This window comes from Ambystoma mexicanum, chromosome 4q (genome assembly GCF_040938575.1).
Source record: "Ambystoma mexicanum isolate Mex_15411 chromosome 4q, UKY_AmexF1_1, whole genome shotgun sequence".
Lineage (NCBI taxonomy): Eukaryota > Metazoa > Chordata > Amphibia > Caudata > Ambystomatidae > Ambystoma > Ambystoma mexicanum.
Genome location: NC_090928.1, coordinates 481,082,808 through 481,097,001, shown reverse-complemented (window position 1 = coordinate 481,097,001; position 14,194 = coordinate 481,082,808).

Here is a 14,194-nt window from a genome sequence, read left to right as displayed (position 1 = left end):
TGGCTCGATTCCCTTGTCTGGCCTATTTGTTGATTGATGTTCGCTGTGTGAGAGCATTGTGTGCCAATGGCCACAGTGTAAAGCTAAACTATATGAACTATAGACTCTTGCAAACATTCTATTTCTAATAACCTTTTGGCTCGCTGAACTGATTTGGCTGAAAAACAATTGACCAGCATGTGTCTCCCTCTCAAACTTGATATCAATGATTCATCAAATGGGTCCAAACTTACTAAAAGTAGATCGAAAGCTGCTATTGGGCTGAGCAATATGGATTTTACCATATAGAAAAAGCGCCATCATATAGACACGTGCAGAGCGACATCCGATGGACAAATTTGTGCCAAATAAGAAACAAGTTGGGTGTAAGTGGTGGAAAAGTTCCTTGTGATAGTTTGGAGAACATTCATCAGTACATTTAAAAAAAAAAAATTGACACAGGTGCTGCCAGTCTCAAATCGTGTATGCAGGTGAATTGAAGCACTGGGGATTTTTATAGGGGAAAACCCATCAATGGGGGTCATTCCGAGTTTGGAGGTAAGTAACGTTCCTTACTGGCATGGCGTAAATAGCGTGTCCTTGCTGTCACCAGTCCGCTAATATGGACTATTACGACTTTGCGGGCACAAGCTTTATGCCATGCCGGTAAAGTATTTTGCGCCATGCCGTTAAAGGCACCCAAAATGCCCTTAGCAGCATCAAGCATAGCGCAGATAACACTACCGACAAGGTCCAATGCGGCATTATCGGTGACCGGTATCAGCTGTGACCGCTAATAATGATCACCGCTAATAACTGTCACCGCTAATAAGCGGAACTGGAAGTAGCGTCATCGCACAGGAATGGGAAGGAGCACGGTGGCCATCTTTAAAAACACAATCCATTGCCATCTTCTGCACCCAGGACCTGGGCCAGCACAACAGCAGCCCCAACTTCACCTAACACTCCATCAGAATGCCCAAGGTCCTGAAGAAAGGCGCTGCACGCCAGCGCAAGGCCTGGTTCTCAGTGGAGGAGCTAAATATGCTTGTCGACACACTTGCTGAAAATGCGGAGGTTGTGTTTGTGCAAGACATGCGGTGTGCTGCCCAGATAAGAAAGAAGGAGCTCTGGGAGGAGGTGGCATGCAAAGTCAGTGCAGTGGGTACCACCCCCCGCACTGTAAAGGACATGCGCAAGCGCTGGGATGACCTGTGCCTCCGTGTCAGGAGCATTCTTGCAGCCAATCGGAGCCAGGACATGGTAACAAGTGGCAGAGGAGGTTCCCCAATCAAGATGATACACTGGGAGGAGACATGTGCCAGCAAAATTGGCCTAGAGACAATTGAGGGAGTGGGGGAAACGGAGCATTGAGCGCCGTCATCGGCTGATGGAGGTGAGTGACCACACAAACCATTGGAATGCAAAGCATGACAATGTCCCCCAAATGTGACATTGAAATGAGCCAATGCATGGCATCACACACACATGTACACAACCCTGTCTCTAGGCTGTCCACAGCACCATCACATCCACATGCATGCAGCACCTCATACATGTGTCACCCAGACGTATGCCTGCATGACCAACCTATATGGCAAGCAACCTGTATGTCACAACGCAAAGTCCAAATAGCCTCAAATGTATAGAACTGCAAAAATACCAATATATGTATGATGCACGTAGAACCATCACCAATGCTGTCCCTCTCTTGGTTCCCCACAGGCTCACAATTTGACTATGAGGACCAGGACTCTGCGGCGCAGGCCACAACACCCATGAATAAGGCCAGGGGCATGGAAGGAGGCAACAGGCCCACCACAGCAAGGGGCTCTGGCAAACCAGGACTGCCGCAGAAGCCCAAAGCCATTCAGGATGCTACGTCACCAAGGCATGAAAGGGGCACTGACACCATGATAGCACCCACAGCAGCCGCTACCACCACACAGGAGCCAGTGGCAGAAGACTCACTGTCCGCTGCCAACATTTCAGTTGGAGCAGCAGCTGCCACAGCACCCCTGTCAGATGAAGAGGGACAATGCCAAACACCCGTAGGACAGGGCACACCCATCACGCAGCTGTCACCCCACCTCACCCCACGCCCCACATCCAATGCCAGCAGCCATGAGCTGCCTGTGTCGAAAGGGAAAGTATATCGTGCCTCCTATTGTAATAAATATATTAATATTGGCCTACGCTAAGCTGCTTGAAAGTCGCTTGCGAAAGAAATTCGTGTTGCAAGGTCCTGACCTTAATCCATGTAAGCCGCCGTTATAGGTCAAACCGCCATTTTAGGCTTCGCTTAGTAAAAGTCACCCTGTGAGTTAAAATGGTGGACGATGTCATTCCAGAATACAACATTGCCGTCTTGACCTCATTACATAGCTAATGTGTAACTTGCCTGCAGGCCACTTGTTGAGGTCGTGAACTGAGACCTTGCCCTTCGTTGACCTATGTGTAGAAGGATTACTCGTGCAATGAAACTAATCCGCGAGCATATGTTGAGACAATGTATTCAAATACTGAACGAAGAACATCTGTTTAAATACATTGTATTAATGTTTGAGAAGGCCTGCATGGAAAATCTTAGAATACACAGTTATTGCATAGGCTTGTTGATACATGTATTAACGGCAAACCAGTTATATGCGGTTGTTTGAGACTTGGCACAAACCCTAGATCGGTGATGTATTAAAAGGAATATTAACCCGAAGTGGGGCTGGACATCGTGCCCACCAAATGTATAAAAAGCGAACGCATTCTAATGTACAACGTCTCTCACTGAACACACTGAACCACGCTGGAGTTTGTTGTGTTGTACTGAGGGCCGATAGCTATCTGATTTTGCTCTGTTTTTGTAATGGATTTAGTACAAAATAAAGTACTTTGTATGTTCCTTTGTAATCTGTGTTCGGTGTATTTCCTTTGGGGTACTCAGCCTCGATATTTTGATTCTGTTTTCACAGTTGGCAACGTCCCGGTCGAGCGACTTCTTAGTCCTTCCACAACCCTAGCCAACAGAATCCCCTTTCTCAAATTTGGGCAAAAGCAAGCCCTCAATGACTCTTTTCCTTCTCCGAATGCACAGCCGAACCGTGCCGTAAATCCATCAGATGCACAGCAAAACCGTGCCGTAAATCTATCAAATGCACAGCAAAACCATGCCGTAAGTCTATCTTCGTGGTCGTAGATTATATCGTACTTTTCCCGGTACTGATTGATCCGGAAACAAGATGTCGTCACTTCCTGCTGGAAGCAACGTGTCGGAAGCAAGTGCAGGTACTGAATTCAAAATAGCAGTTTCCGGATGCAAAATTTGTGGAGAGTGTGGAGACAAAATGGCAGCTTCCCCAAGCCTCACGGGCTCAGAGAAATTCTCCGACACACTCTCAGGGACACTTACTGCTTTGGGATCATTGGTTGCAGTGTCAGCGAGGGGTTCTGTTTCTTTTGTAACGTGTGGCACAGGGTGAGGAAGTTTCTTGATGTGGTACGCGTCTATCCAGTTCTTTCTCCCAGCGACCCGCACCGCTGTCTGGGTGACCAACAGGACTTGGAATGGCCCATGCCAGCGAGGCACAAGGCAAGAGGAGCGTTCAAACGATTTGACGAGCACCCAACTTCCAGGCCATATGCTGTGGCCCGGGTCCTCGTATCGCACAGGTAAAGCTTCTTGTACCTGGTGATGAATCAAATACAGGTTTTTAGTCAATTGGCTACAATAATCTGAAAGTAGTACATTTTCAACATTTCTTAACGAGTTATATTTAGGAAGGTTCCAAATATTGGCAGGTCTCCCCATTACCACCTCAAATGGAGAGAGCCCAGTCTTAGTTTGAGAGGTTGTGTGCATGGATAACAACACGATCGGTAAGCCGTCCGGCCATTTTAGTTTGGTGCCGGCACACGTCTTAGCGAGCTTGTTCTTGATGATACCGTTGTGTCTTTCTACTAGTCCGACGCTCTGAGCATGTCTGGCCAAATGGAACCGTTTGTCAATTCGTAATGCTGTACATATCTGAAGAATTACAGCAGCGACAAAATGTGGACCATTGTCCGACCAGATAACTCTTGGCAAACCGAACCACGGGAAGTATTCTTTTAACATGATTTTTGCAGTAGTCATAGCTGTAGCATCTTTAACAGGGAAAGCCTCAACCCATTTACTAAAAGCACAGATAACCACCAGTACATATTTCTTATTATCGCATTGTTCCATTTCAATGAAATCAAAATGGATCACTTCAAAGGGGACAGAGGATGGCCCAAAACTACCCCTTGGAGTTACTGTCCCCTTTCCCACGTTGTGTTGTAGGCAAATCATGCACTCCCGGACGTAGCGCTGGGCAATTTTCGGAATTTTGTCATTTACCCAAACTTTCTCTAACATTTTTGTCATTTTCTGGGCACATACATGCGAAGGATCATGGGCCATGATGACCATCACCATGACGTACGCGTCAGGGAGTAGCCATTTCCCTTCTACTATATCCACCCAACACCCGTCATCATCAAGTTTCCCCAAGCCTTCAGCCCACCTTTTGGATTCTTCTAACGTGGCATCAGCTTGGATATCTCGTACAGACCCAACACCCTCATCTATTGCATAAGCATCTACAGATTCCCATGAAACATATATCTCCGTAAGGAGATCAGTAGCAGTTTGCCTAGCTATCTGATCAGCAAAAGCATTCCCTTTCCCTATATAATCTGTAATATTTCGATGTGCTGCACATTTCATAACTGCTAACTGAGTAGGGAGCGTAAGCGCTGAGAGTAGTTGTACTATTAGGGAGCCATGTTGAATTTTGGTGCCATGCGAAGTTAGGAACCCTCTCTCTGACCAAAGTCTCCCAAAGTTGTGGACCACCCCAAAGGCATACTGACTATCAGTATATATATTTACTGCAAGCCCTTCGGAAAGTTCACAAGCTCGGGTCAATGCTATAATCTCTGCGGCCTGCGCAGAATTATGTATGATTCTCTTAGTTTCCACAACCGTGGTCAATGTAGTGATCGCATAAGCAGCTGTGGATGTACCATCCGGAAGTTTGAAGCAGGAGCCGTCACAAAACAGCTCTCCTTGCGGATTATCCAAGGGAGTATCTTTCAAATCAATTCTACCCTTTGTCTCTTGTTCGGTCGTATACAAACAATCATGTGGCACTTCATTGCCACGAGTATTCTGATTGACGGGAATAGGTGTAGGTTCCAAACCCTGCTTCGGGCAATCCTTATGAAACAGAATATCATCAAAAGGAAGTTCTTCAGATAAATATGCAGCGGAAGGATGATCAAATATGTTCCTGGTGTCCACACTCGGAGCCTGATTGTCCTGCGAGAAAGGTTGCTGAGGGTCCTGTGTAAACTGACCTCTATGAGGGACCCCTACGCTCAGGTGACCTCTGGATCGCCTACCCATATTACCATATGTATTATTTGACCTTTGTTGAAGGACGGGGCATTGTGCTCGCCAATGACCCTCTCGACGACAATAAGTGCACTGGTTAATGTTCACAGGACCCAAGGGCACATTCCCCTGCGGGACATACTGACCTCTAACCTGAGAACTACCCCCTCTGGGGCCCCTAACAATTTGCTGCAATAGCACTTTAGTTTTTAAATCGCCTTTCCGTTTTTCAATCCTATCTTTTTCATTATTGACACGGTTCTCATAGTCCTGAGCCATGTGCAGAACTTCTGATTGTGATTTTGCCTGCCAAGCGCTCTCAGAAGACATAATTTGTGACTGGATGTCAGGCAGCAATCCACGTACAAATTTGTCCACAAATAATCTTTTCCCAGACTCTGTGCCTAAGTCTTGTCCACTGAGATCCGAGAATACCTGTTCGAACTGATTAAAGAACTCGGTAGCACCCTCAGACTTTCCTTGGACACAGGCCGTAAGCTTGTCCCAAATAATTCTCTTTTCGGGAATTATGGTTTTTAATTTAGCAACGATTCTGTCAGGCAAAGTTAATATCACCTGAGGCAGTCTTTCACCAGCTGGCCTTTCCCCATCGAGTCTAGTTATATTCACCCATGTATCTCCCAACCCGGGTACGTCGTCAATAGTTCTAACTTGTTTCCATAAATCTATGGGCAGGAGTACAGGAAATAACAAATCAATGTCACCTAGGGTGAACACCGAGGACTGCAAAACGGACTCTATCTCTTTATAGAACCCTGTCGGATTTTTCCTAATGTCAGGAATAGACTGTCTAATGGTGTTCACTTCCTGCCGTGAAAACGGGACGTGAACAAACTGTGATACATAATGTGCAGGAATGTTCACAGCGACTATATTATGTGCAGGATCAGCCGCAATCTCAACCTTCAGGACAAATGTCGGAGGAACCTCTCTCATAGGCAACTGAGAAGTAGGTGACTCCGAACGCTTACTAAGCAACAGAGCCAAGTCGAGCGCTAAAGCAGTCGAAGAAGTGTCAAGTGAAAAAGCTCTCTTATAAATGCTCAATAACTCTGTGGGACAACTAATCTTCCTTTTTACACACTCATCCTGCAGGTACTCTCCCATTACCTGTATCACTTTCCTCTGCATTTCTGGCGTATATTGACTATGTGTGTCATATTCCTCAACTGGAGTTATCGATATGTCTGAAATCCATCTAATCGCGTCTTTCTTACAAATTCGCGTTTCCTCAGATATCGATTTACGACACAGAAGGAACCGTTTCTGTACATACATATTTTCCTCCTCGTCATCCTCGTTCTGTAACTTTTCTAACTCCTTTCTATACCCAAATAACCTCTTGACATGCTCATTTACCTTCTCCACAGTGTCTCTAGAAAGCGCTAGAGTATTTAGATCACGTAACCGTTGCGGAAGATCTGCATTATTTAATCTTCCCCACATTATACATAACTGAATCCCTAAACCTTCAATAAAAACATTTTTCTCAGGAAAATATCCATATTACAGAGTGTGCCAAAAACGCTAGCTTGATCATCCTTCTCCATAGAATGCTTAGCCCATGTAATTAACTCACGTTTCTTCTCCGGTGGTACGGTATTGCGAGTGACACCTTTGTTCCTGTACCTCGATCGATTACAAGCGGCTCAGGACCACTTGGAAGAGAGGGAGCAGGCATATTTGATGGAGGTACTATAACTGGAGTGATAAAAAGAGGTGGGGGAGCTGGAGGAAGGGGAACATTAGGCGGAGCAAGAACAACTGGAAAAAGAACAGGTGGAGCAGGAATAACAGGAGGAAGAGGCAAAGCAGCAGGAAGAGGAACATACGGAGGTGGCGCAGAGGCAACAGGCCTTTGTTCATTTAATATTTTGTCAATAAACTCATCAGAAATATGAAGATCTTTAGAAGGATAGATTTTCTGAATACCGAGTGAGAAAGCCCTATCCATATTTTCAGTCGCCTCAGACTGTTTGTCCTGATCATATAACAACGCTTTTTCAGCGTTCGTTTTATAATGGCATGCATGTTTCTCTCTACTTTTAAGTTTTTGCAATGCTTCTTTTTTCAAATTCTGCAAGACATCAAATGCTGCAGGTCTAGCCTTTTTCTTTAATAGAATTGACTCTAAATACTCATTACGAGGGATTTCAAAACTACCATTGATTGGCCACTTGATCTGAGGCATGTCTGGTTTGTCTGTGCCAAATGTCATTAAATACTATACTTCCAATGCCATGCTTACAGTACATAGTACATGTCGGCGACCACTCCTGTGGTGCTGGACGGCTAAATTCCAAAGATTGTCTATCACTGCGGAATAATGCCCTAAAGCAGGAAGACAATTTCCCAGGCATATCTCAAATTCTTGGTGTTACCTGGTCAATAATTGTGTCTGCAGATACAATGCGCCAAAATTCAAATTGTCAGGGTTAAATTAAGAATCGGGTCACAACTCACCTGACCAAACCTAAGGAGGTCCGATCGGATTTCTAAGAATCTTACCTAACTAATCTTACCTCGTGTATGGTGATTTCAGCAAATCTGCCCGCCTCGATAAGTGGACCCTCGTCAAGATGCCGTCTCGGACCACATGCTTATCGTCCAAGGATTGGGTCGTGCAGCGCTGCTGAGGTGTCGCGTCTCGTTCCGGGGGCCCCTTATGTCACACCGTCCGATCCCGGTCTGATAGCGTGCGTCAACCTTCAACAATCCGGCATCAATCTTGAGGGTCCCTATTCGGGCGCCAACTGTGAAAACAGAATCTAAATATCGAGGCTGAGTACCCCAAAAGGAAATACACCGAACATGGGTTACAAAGCAACATACAAAGTACTTTATTTTATACTGAATCCATTACAAAAACAGAGCAAAATCAGATAGCTATCGGCCCTCAGTACTACACAACAAACTCCAGCGTGGTTCAGTATGTTCAGTGAGAGACGTTGTACATTAGAATGCATTCGCTTTTTATACATTTGGTGGGCACGATGTCCAGCCCCACTTCGGGTTAATATTCCTTTTAATACATCACCAATCTATGGTTCGTGCCAAGTCTCAAACACCGCATATAACTGGTTTGCCGTTAATACATGTATCAACAAGCCTATGCAATAACTGTGTATTCTAAGATTTTCCATGCAGGCCTTCTCAAACATTAATACAATGTATTTAAACAGATGTTCTTCATTCAGTATTTGAATACATTGTCTCAACATATGCTCGCGGATTAGTTTCATTGCACGAGTAATCCTTCTACACATAGGTCAACGAAGGGCAAGGTCTCAGTTCACGACCTCAACAAGTGGCCTGCAGGCAAGTTACACATTAGCTATGTACAGAGGTCAAGATGGCCATGTTGTATTCTGGAATGACATCATCCACTATTTTAACTCACAGGGTGACTTTTACAAAGCGAAGACTAAAATGGCGGTTTGACCTAAAATGGCGGCTTACATGGATTAAGGTCAGGACCTTGCAACACGGATTTCTTTCGCAAGTGACTTTCGAGCAGATTGGAGTAGGCCAATATTAATATATTTATTACAATAGGAGGCACGATATACTTTCTCTTTCGACACCTGGTGGTGAGTCATTGCCAGGGAGATGGAGCCCCAGGGAGAGCCCACCTGATGGCGGACCCATGCCGCACGCTGCATCAACATCCACCGGTGTCAGGGACAGAGACCCTGGAATCAGCCTCATCCAACAGTGCCAAGAGGAGCTCACTGTGCTGGTTGGCCAGCACGTGAGCGAAGGTGCCTAGGCACGGGAGGAGTGCTGTGAATATGCTACGGCCATTAAACTCACAATAGAAGCAAGTACCACACGCATCTGTGATGAGTTGGCAGCTCTGAGGCAGGTCCTCAGCCGCACCGCAGATGCCATGGAGAGCCAGCGTCCCGCGCAGGTACTGGAGCAACCAGGCACCTCCTCCTCCTCTGCCAGCTCCAGGCAGACCAGCCCCTGCGCATGTCCGCGCGGACCTTGCGGCGGCCAGACATTTAGCCACCCAATGCAGGTAGAGGACATGGGAAGTAGGGGCAGCCTGTTATTGGTGACTCTTGCGGACTAATGCTGCACTGAAGTGCACACCATGTGTGGGGGAGTTTTGGGGGGAGGGGGAGGAGGGAGAAGGTGTTTGGGGGAGTTGTGGGGGGAGTGGGAGGGGGGAGAGGGTGTTTGGGGTGGAGTGTGTATGCACTTTTTATACATTTTATGGTTAATACACCCGTTGTGTCAAGAACAATCACATGACTGGACATTGGTTATTGTGTATGTGTGCTTTATTGGTGAACAGTGCACAGTGCTCATGTCCCCCCAACACCCAGTGCCCTGAGTCCCACATCCATTGCACCCTCTGCATCCATGTGTCTTAGAAATATTGGTCTATCAGATTCTGGCGCACAGCACGTCCCTCCTGTGCATCGCCACCTGCCTGAAGTGCAACCCCATCTTCTTCCTCCTCCTCAGCCTCACCAGGCGGTTGCAGTTCAATGTCAGGGGTCAGGAGCACGTTGCGTCGGATGAACATGTTGTGCAGCATAACACATGCCATGTTGGTCTTGGCCACCTTCTCATGCCTGTATAGGAGTGCCACACCTAACAGCCTAAGGCAGCAAAACCATGCCTTCAACAGGCCAAAGGTCTGGTGAATGACCACACGGGTAAGGGTGTGGGATCGATTGTAGTCCTCCTCATACCTGTCCTGTGTATTTTGCACAGGGGTAATTAGGCACTGCATCAAGGGATAGCCACTGCCACCTGCATATGTCAGTCAAATGATGATGGACAGCTGTACTAGTCACACATTCCGGAATATTATCGTTGGTCACATGCACATGTACCTGGTTGTAGGCAAGCCATTTTTAGGCCCTCAATGTGTCCTGTGCCATGGAATGATGGTGTGGGTTGCATCTTCAAGATGATACAAGGTGTGCTCTGCCATATTTAGGCAGAGAAATGAAAGTCTTCTCGGACACAGCCTGCGCCCATCCACATCTAATTAAATGCGGTGTCCCGCAGGTGTCCTGCATATCCCCCACACTGTACAACCTTTTTACAAGGTCACTATTCAAATACCTCAATGCAATGGGCATCACTTACACCAACTATGTGGACGACACACAAGTCCTCATCCCTCTCACCGGAGACTACGAAGCCGACCAAAAAGCCCTCATCTCCATTTACACCACCATCCAAACCTGGATGGCGGAAAACTGGCTCTGCCTCAACAGCGAAAAAAACAGAGTTACTCATCATCGGATCACCAGCCACAATCGATAAAATGGGGCCACAATATGACTCCTTCATCATTGACAATTGCCGCATCTCGGTCTCCAAAGCAGTCAAAACCTTGGAGTTTACCTGGACTCAAACCTCACCATGGACAGACAGGTCAATGCAATCTCTTCAGCAGCAGCCTGCCACTCAAAACTCATCACTGCTGCAAGGCCCTTCCTCTCACAGGAAAATTCCCTCACCATCGCAAGAGCCATCATCGGTTCCCGCCTAGACTACTGCAATGCACTCCTACTAGGCACTTCAGCCAAAAACATTAAAAAACTTCAAACGGTGCAGAACAATGCCCTCAGAGCAGCCACAGGAATCTCGAAAAGAGACCACATCTCAGCCACCAGAAAATCTGTCCACTGGCTTCCGGTCAAGGAACGGATCCTTTTCAAATCACTGGCACTCACCCACAAATGTCGATACGACACAGCACCGCGCTACCTTGCTCAGAGATCCTCTGGTCCCCCCTCTAACAGACCAACCAGGTCGAGAAACACTAACTGCCTAGTAATTCCAAAAAGCATCAGAACCAAAGCAGGGGGCGCTAACTTCCCAGTCCTCGCCGCCACCAACTGGAACCTATTACCCGCCAAGATCAGAGGCATCGAATCCTACCTGGGCTTCAGGAAAGCAATAAAAACGATGCTGTTTGTATAAACCCCACCTGGACCCTGTCAACTGTTTAACCTCTGTAAAGGCAAACGTCCTTTCTTCCAGGCTAGGGGTAGACACAATCTCGCTGTAACACCCTCGATCTACCCCTACCTGCATTGCAACTAAGTCAGTTTCGTGCAACAGCGCCCCGATGCCTCTAGGCTGTGTGGCGCTTTACAAATGTAAAAAAAATAAAAAAAATAAAATAAAAAAAATTGTAGCTCATGCATTGTGTACACATAGTGCTGTGTTTGTGTGAATTTAGTGATTTGTTGCGTTGTGTAGGAATTTCTGATGCTGAGCGTTGCCAGCAGGCTCTGCAATGTTTGGCATTCTGCGCTGATTTTTCCCATGGTGACATGCAGCATTCCTGTGGTTGATCCGGGATATTGGGCACAATGTGTGATGATTTTGCTTGCGTCACCTTCCATCTGCACCTGTTTGTAGTGGTATAGTTTGTGATTGCGGTAAACCACCTCCATGGCATGGAGCCCACCTTCTGGTTCTAGTATCTCCTGGGGACTCTGGTAGAGATATGTATTCCGTTGTGTGCTTGAGGTGGGCATCCTCCACTTGCTTCAGGATGCAAGTGAATGAGGGTCGGGATATGCCATGCATGTGCCACACTGTGTGCTGGTAGGTGGCTGTGGAAAGGAAGTGGAGGGGGGATGGCGGTGCGTATTTCAATGAGGCAGACAGTCATGTATCATGTCCACAATGGTGTTGATGGTGTCCCAGTCCAGACGGGTCAGGGTGTGGTTGTGCTGCGGGGTTGGGTTGCAGGGACTGGCTCTGATGTTTGGGATTGGGGCTGTATGCGTCGTTACGCTGGCTGCACTGGTTGGGCATGCAGGGCCTGTCTCATCCTCCTTCTCCTGCTGAGTCTCCTCTGTGGTGCCTGCTGTTGTTGTTGGTGTTGTTGCTGGTGTTGCAATGCATGCATGTCCTCCAGCTGAAGTGTTGATGCTGCTATTGAATTGATCTTGGTGTGGTAAGGGGTGTGGTGTGTGGGTGTGCTCCTTTTGTAGTGGACCAGACTCCATTGCCTCCACCTGTGCTGATTGTGTGCACCTGTGGCAGTTGGGATCACTGCACATGGCATTTTACGGTAGGTATGCCGGTAACCACTTTTAACTCCTTCATGAAGCCGTTATTTGCATCTCCGCTTACCTTGTGATCTCCTCCAGTTTACGGCATGCCGCTATTGCCGGCATGGTGGGGCGCGTGCCCGTGCCCAGACCCCTATTAACGGCACTGTGCTTTACGATGCCGCTAATAGCGTTCAGGCTGGTCAGAATAGCCTGTAGCGGTAATCGATGCCGGTATTCCTTTACCGCCATCGTTGTTCCCTTAGCACCAACCTCAGAATGACCCCCAATGTATTTTTTTATTCGAAGTGAGGTTTTACCTCGATACTCCCACAGGAATGGAAAATGCTCAAACTGATGTTTGGAGAAGCGAAAGGGGAGGTTTCGCCTCAGAGGGCATGTCGGGACGTGAAAGAGTAGCAACTGGGTCATTAGACATGGTGGAGAGGTTGAGATGCGCAGCTTTCAGTAAGATCATGTTTAAGGCTTGAGGCCCCCAAAGACAAGAGTTTAAAGGTTTTTGAAGTGGTTCTTTCCCCATATCACACCTTAAAAGGCCCCAAAGACTTGTAACTCCACCTCCTCTAGCTTTTTAAAGGAATCTTCAATGACTATGACAGTTGCTGCTGGAATCCCTTACACTGGTGAGTCATTCGTGTTTTATTGCTTGTGTGCATTTTTGTAAGTTTAATTAAAGATACTATATATATATTTAAATAGACCCTTGGTTTGACATGCTTTTACTTTGGCAGCACAGTACTATTGTTGGTTGGTCTGCTTGTCTGCTAGCTCACATCCCTCCTGAAGAGTAAAGCCCCCCCTCCCCTTGTACTTCCCTGAGTGGCAAAAGCTGTCGCCCTGGCCTGCTTCACCTTTATGACCTTGATCACTGCAGGTGTAGAAATAGTAGTGTGGGGCTGAGCAAGGAGTTTTATTCACTACTCATCTCAGCAGGGCACTAGTCGTTTCATCACAGAGAGGGTCTGGGGATAAGGGTTTCATTGTATAGCTTCTGAAGCACTAGAGCATCCATCAAGTCGAAGTGCCTCTTCGTGCTGTGCATGTAGTGAATGCTGCCAGGCGCTGCCCAAGTTATCTGCTGATTGAGATTGCATTGAACTTTTTTATGATCAGATCGAGAAATTCGCAGATGGTCACGTGCTTCAAATATGTGTCGCCTATGTAATCGTTTACAATGTTTTTCCTTTCTGTAATTAAAAAAAGCATGCTTGTATATCTAATATGAGGGAACAGTGACATCTCCTGGTCATTGGCTATAACGGCGGCTGTAAGTAAAATATAGAATCACAATTTGGGATTACATTCTCACGAATGCTGTGCTAGATGGGATGGACGGAGATTTTCCTCCGGTAGGCATCTGCAAGTTTAACAGTGACACGATGCTTTATGTTTCTAATAAAGTGGCTCGCAGGAAGAAATGTTCATACATAAATGTGCAACTTGCGTTTGTCAGCAGTGTTATTTGTGAAATGACGATGACTTGTGCAGCCTTATTCGAAGAGCCACACGTTTTCATCAGCTTCCTTAGCGTAACCTTGTGTGCACACTGCTGCCAATCAGCAGACTGATTCAGCGGGAACAGCTTCGGATTGCTCCACCGCATGCTAACCTAGCTCGCTGGATGGTTGTTGCATGATGTCTCTGTCCCTCGGGATGGCGAGATGACGTCAGCAGCAGAATTCTTTTTGGAATATTGTAATGTTTCCGGCAGTGAGGCAGATCTAGG